Source organism: Dioscorea cayenensis, chromosome 7, assembly GCF_009730915.1.
Source record: "Dioscorea cayenensis subsp. rotundata cultivar TDr96_F1 chromosome 7, TDr96_F1_v2_PseudoChromosome.rev07_lg8_w22 25.fasta, whole genome shotgun sequence".
Taxonomy (NCBI): Eukaryota; Viridiplantae; Streptophyta; class Magnoliopsida; order Dioscoreales; family Dioscoreaceae; genus Dioscorea; species Dioscorea cayenensis.
The window spans coordinates 11,577,706-11,583,958 of record NC_052477.1 but is presented as its reverse complement, the minus strand read 5'-3'; positions in this window follow the sequence as shown (position 1 = coordinate 11,583,958).

The following is a 6,253-nucleotide window of genomic DNA, read 5'->3' as shown; positions in this document are numbered from 1 at the left end:
GCATACAAATATTTTTATTATATTGTTGATTAAAAATTAATTGATTGCTCGTAGTGTCTCTATTACTTAAGAAAATATTTTTAGAAGCAACCACGTTGACGTTGTTGTTGTTGTATTATAAGGGAGAAAGTTGAGCTAAAATTGTAAAAAATATGTAAACATTAGACTTCTAGTAAGTTAAGGCCATGATGGTAACTTCAAACATTTAAATATTTAGAATTGTGTTGGGAGGCAAATCATTTTTTTCCATGATAATTAACCTTATCAAAGAACCCGTTAGACTGAAAAGTAATGTTTAAAAAAATCGAGGATAGATTAAACATATGAAGATATAGAAGGATGAATTTGGAATTTTATAAGCTTAGGGAGCACTAGTTGCTTTCTGTCTTCTTAATATCAACAAGATGGCACATGAATCACATTAATATATAAAAATAGCTCCCAATCACTGGCCTCCATCAATCATTGAAAAATGTAACACCATTGTCATATATTTATGGAGGTTTAAAGATGGGATTAGTTGGCCTGGGCCCTCCTTGTGCTTTCTCCTTCACACTGGAAGAAGCCCTTTCACAGTGACAAGGATTGGGTTGAGAATCAAAACAAATTATCCGTAATGATTATGAAAGAGTGTGCGAATAGGTGGGAGATTATGACTCACTAATGGATAGCTACCTTGATATTTTGGTCATTAATTTCTAAACTACTTGAATGGAGTGATAGCGATATTTGATGATATATATATACATATACATATTTACATATATATATATATATATTTACACACCTGAATATATATTTACATGTATGCATACATATATTAATTATGTGCTTGCAGAAGAACATAAATTGTTTTCATAAATTTATTTGTCATGTAATTTTATAAAAAATACAATTGAAAAAAAAAAATTAACATTGCTAAATATAAAGCATGTAAAAAGCTGTTATTAGGCGGCATATGTAGCTGTATATATATTTTTCATAACTTTGAATTGAGAGTAATTTAAAAAAAAAAATTAAAATGTGGAAAGCAGTGTTCTGATCATTCTACAAAATTCATGGCATGGAAACAAAAGAGGCGAAACGTTTTTAAATTTAAATGGAATCTGAAAGGGGAGTGCGAGCATTTAACAGAAATATATATCCTAACAGTAACAACTACTCTCCTTCAGAGTTCAAACCCGGCTGCAACCAAATCTAAATATTGGTATGCATAAAGAATAAACGCCCAACTCCACTACCAATGAACACAATCATATATGTGTGTGTGCATGGGTTTATTATATAGGAAATTTTAAATGATCAACACTCTCAAAATGTAAAATTAGTTTTTGAGTTACAAGTTTTTTAACAATAATTTAAATTGGTAGAAAAATTATATCAACCAGGCAAAACAAAAACAAAAATAGTGAATCAGTATGGTTCACAGTAAAAATGCGCAAAGTGATTTAAAGGCATTAGTTGTTATATGAGCTTAACAAGCACAAATTTAATTGTCTTGTCCTTACTCTTTTGAAAAGACAACTAAATTATAATAAATATCCTAAGAGTAACACCTACTGTCCTTAAAACCCTTGAATGTGAATGGTTCCAACCAAATCTAAATATTGGTCTTAATGCATAAACAATAAACGCCCAACTCCACTACCAATGTGCATATCATCCAACAGTGCGTACATCATCCAATAATACATTTTACTTGATCTCAAATATTGAGTAACGATGTCTACTTTAGAGCACTTGTATAAATAACAAATCTAAGTTATTTTTCAAAATAAATCTTGCCCTACCGCTACCAATACAAAGAGCCAAGGCCTTAGAAATTGATCATTGGTTGATGGTATATACTCCTTCTAATCCTTCTTATTTATCTCATTTTAGAGGTTATCTTTGGTCGTTTTTATTAGTTCATTTTAAAATTTTTTGAAGTTTTAAATATCGTTTCTCCAAATTTAACATTTATATTGATTGTACTTCTACAACTTCCAATAAATGATATTCAACTACACATTTTATTAAAATATATTTTGAATAAGGGTAATCTTGGAAAGTTAGTATAGTTTTTATAAATTTTAGATTACCAACTAACTTTAACTGACTTTTTTTAATCCAAGTCAATTAGTTAAAATGAACAAGTAAAAAATGACGAGAGGGAGTATATCAAATTTGTATGTATTTTCTTGTTATTTGGATGAAACTTGTAGAATCTAATGCTTACTTCATTTTATAATTCATGATCAAGTGTTAAATACCATTTAGAAGCCAAAAGAAGTCATTTCGGATCATTGTGGGAGAATTTTAGGGCAAATATAAAGAATTAGAAGAACTATAGCATTAACCACGGTTGTGACCTGACACCATATGTGATAAGTGCTATATCATACAAATTCTAATGTTATTTTTTGCACTTAAGTTGTCCTCAAGAGTGTTTCTATCGATGATTTGTGACAAGATCCCCTTACGTATATCTCGCAAGTGCACGGGTTTGTCGAAGTAATAATCCCGGGTGAGCGGGTATTGAATCCACATGGAGTAGGGAATAAAAATACTTAATTCGATTCTTAGCTATGTAAAAGATCAATGATGATGAGTGTGATAATGATTCAATTCTCAACAGTAAAAGCAACAAGTAAGAGAGCAAAAGTAAAGAACGGGGTAAGGCAATCGATAAAGATGGGGTACCCTTGTTTCAAGTTCAAGAACCCTCTATTATGCTTCCTAATCAATGCAATGGTGAGTCGTGGACATCCTTAATTACATAGTCCCAAATCTAAGGTCAACTATGCCTAACTCTATAAATGTCCCGGAGGAGAAATCGAACAATCTCAACACCTCGCACTCGCATAGAGTTGCAATGAGTTCCAGGGATTCCAAGTGATAAATCTCTTCCTTAATATAGACCTAACCCTTTGGTCCAGGTGGAAGGTCCCTAACCACAATTGAGCCCTAGATACTAAGATCACCTCAACGCTTCACTCCGTTGCACGCGCAACTAAGCCCCAGCGGAAGTTCATCCCTTAGACCATTCACTCTATTATAGCCACAAAGAACTCAAGGAACGCAGGTAGAATCTATCACGCCGGAGGGGAAAGGGGACGCTCCTGTACCTCTCGACTCACCCTCTCAACCCTCTCTAACCTAGCTTTGTCTAATGCTCGTGGTGTGTCACTCACTCAGAAGATTACCAACAAGAACTCTCAACCCTAGTGTCACTCTAGGGGAAATATTCATACAATCAAGAATTCAAGGTTGGAACTCACAATAAACATCAATTTATTGAAAGCATAATAAAGAGGTTCAATGAAACAAATACATCCTAGGGTTCACAATACCCGAGTACCCACTAGGGGTTTAGCTCTCTATGGAGCTAAGTACAATCAAAGAAATAGAATGTAAAAGCAATGAATCCATAAAGAAACCCCCTCGATAGTCGTGTCGATGGTCTTGTGGAAAGTCCTCTACTCGTCGTCCAAGGATTCCCTCGTCCGGTATAGGATACGCCTCGATGGAAGCTCCCCTACCAACCTTCTTCCTAAGGAATGACGATGTAGGAGACGTAGAACCTCTCCAAAACATTGGCCAATACCCCTCGAAACCTTAGCCGAAGCCCTCTCTCAAGTTGTGGAAAAGATCGAGAAAAGAATACTAAAATCGGGGCTGATTCGGCTTTTAAATAGGGCTGGAATCGGACGACTACACGGGCGTGGATGCTTCACGCGCCCGTGTGGATCCTCTGAACTCCTGTTTTCTCGGCCGACTGTGAAAAGTGCTGCTACAGTACTTTCTACCGCGTTGCTACAGTGCTCTGCTATAGTATCCGACTTGAATAACTTCCCGAATCCAAACTTTCATTGGAGTAACATAAACTTGCATCTTCAATGATAGGCACGTTGGTGAAGTTCTTGTTCTAAGTGCATAAGTCGGAATGCCCGAGTGTGACTGCCTTTGTGCCCCTCCAAATAGGTGTGCCAACTAGAATACGAGGAGGTTGGCACACACTCTAGCACCTCACATCGACCTATGTCTTCGCGTTTGAACCTTAGCAATATTTCCTCCAAAATCGGTGCATTGTAATCCATATTGGCTTCTTTCCTTCATACATGGCCTCACAACCCTACCTGCATAAAAGTAACATAAAAACACATATATTAGTGTAAAAACCTGAGAAAAGTAATGCTCAACATAAGGAATGAATGCTTCGCATCCATATCGCACAAGCACTTATCAATTTGGTACTTAGTTTGTTCCATTTATACTTTTTGGGCAACATAAGCACAACTTAAGCTAAACCACGAAATCCGAAGTGAAACGGGCCAAATACAAGGCAAGTCACTACAATAAATCATGTTTTTTGGGGCGGTTTTAAAATCATTTAGCGGCGGTTATAACCGCCACTAAATGAAACCAATGGCAGTTGCAACACCGCCGCGTATACGAACGTCGGGAGCGTAATTCATGGCAGTTTTATAGAACGGCCAGAACAACGGCCGTGAAATGCGTACGAGAATTCTCGGCGGTTATATAACGACCGTTAAATTAGAAAGAGATCGAGACAGAGGAGCTCGGAGAAAGTTGCAGCAGTTCATGTGTAAACCGCCGTGGGTTTGATTTTTTTTTAATTTTTTTTATTGTTTATTTGATATTTTAACAATTATATATATATGAATCCTGTGCAATGAACTCATTTGAATCCTATGCATTGAACTCATTCAATTAATATTTAAAAATTATAAAAAAATTATTTATAACTCATTAATAATTAAGTCAAATTTACAAATTTGTTTTCTATCTAAATTGCAAACATATTATAATAATCACAAGCTAGACAATTGTTTATAAACAAATTGAAGAACAAGACTCATCAATCATAAATTGAAGGGTGTGTTGTGTTTGGCGCAGATCTCTATCCATAAACAAAGGAAGCAAATAGTTGCGAGTGCTCTTCCGAGCTTTTGCATAAGGAACCATAGCACCCTCTCACAGTAGCAAATGTCTTAATTACCATATTCAGTCACCCAACCACCAACCTTCCAAAAACAAAAAAAACACACACACACACACATTTTATTCAACATATATTAATCATTCATTCAATTCTAAATCAATCTGAAGTAAGCAAAGAGTCTTGTCCATCGTGCCAAACAGAGTTTCAAAGAATATGGCATGGAATTATGGAAAATCCAACAAAACAAAATTTCCACACTCCAGAATTGATGATGTGAATAGCAGAATAGACACTACACATGTGATTCTAGACAAGTAGAAGTTGTGTTTACAAGGAAAATGAATTGTTAAAGATATACCTCCATTTCTTCATCATCCGAAGTAAAGTTAAGAGGTGAATCGCCCCCTTCCTTGTCAAAACCAGATAATCCATCCTTAGAATCTAAAGCTTTGGGACTACTGGACTTCTCAAGAGCCTAAGTTAGCCCGAAAATTATCCAAGCATTAAGTACAAGACAAAATATATTACTTGGAGGCATAATAAACAAGAAGGTCCTTATTGTTTTATTTAGATAAGAAACATCGTATAAATATGCAGAAATAACCACTCACATAATATGTAAAGAGAGTTTCCAATAGCAGGTTAGCATCACCTTCACCTGAATTCAAGAAAACATGCCTGTTGATCAATAGACAAGAATAAATAGTTGAAATAAGTGCATACATATTAAAAAGTGGAACACATCCACAAGGATTGCATATATGCCTACCATGTTCCTTGATCACTTTACCAACAAGGGATGGTGAAAATCCCATTCCAACAAAATATGATTTCAAATGACCACTGGATGAACTTGAATGAATTCTCTACAATAAAAAAAAAACTGAAATAAGTAATTAACAACCATGGCATGCAACATATTAATAATTCTATATTTACAAGCAAGACGAGACAAAGAAAGTAAATAACCTATGCTACATTTCACCTTCCTGAGCCATTCATGTATCCCAAAGCCCAAACTCGTTCAATATAATAACATGAATAATACTAGCAAGTATGGGTATTGCCCCCAACTACTAACAAAACCAGGGCAAATTGAAAACTTAATATATTAATCTGTCAACCGGTGTTTATGGTGGAGTATAATACTTGTTTAATGCAATTTTCTTACCAATAAGAGACCCATATTGCCCTGAATCACAGCATCAAAAAAGCTTTATCAAAATAGCATATCCTGCAAGAAAAAACATGAAATTTAACTCAAAAGAACACAAAGGCTGAAAAGATACCACCTTGATATGTAAGCTA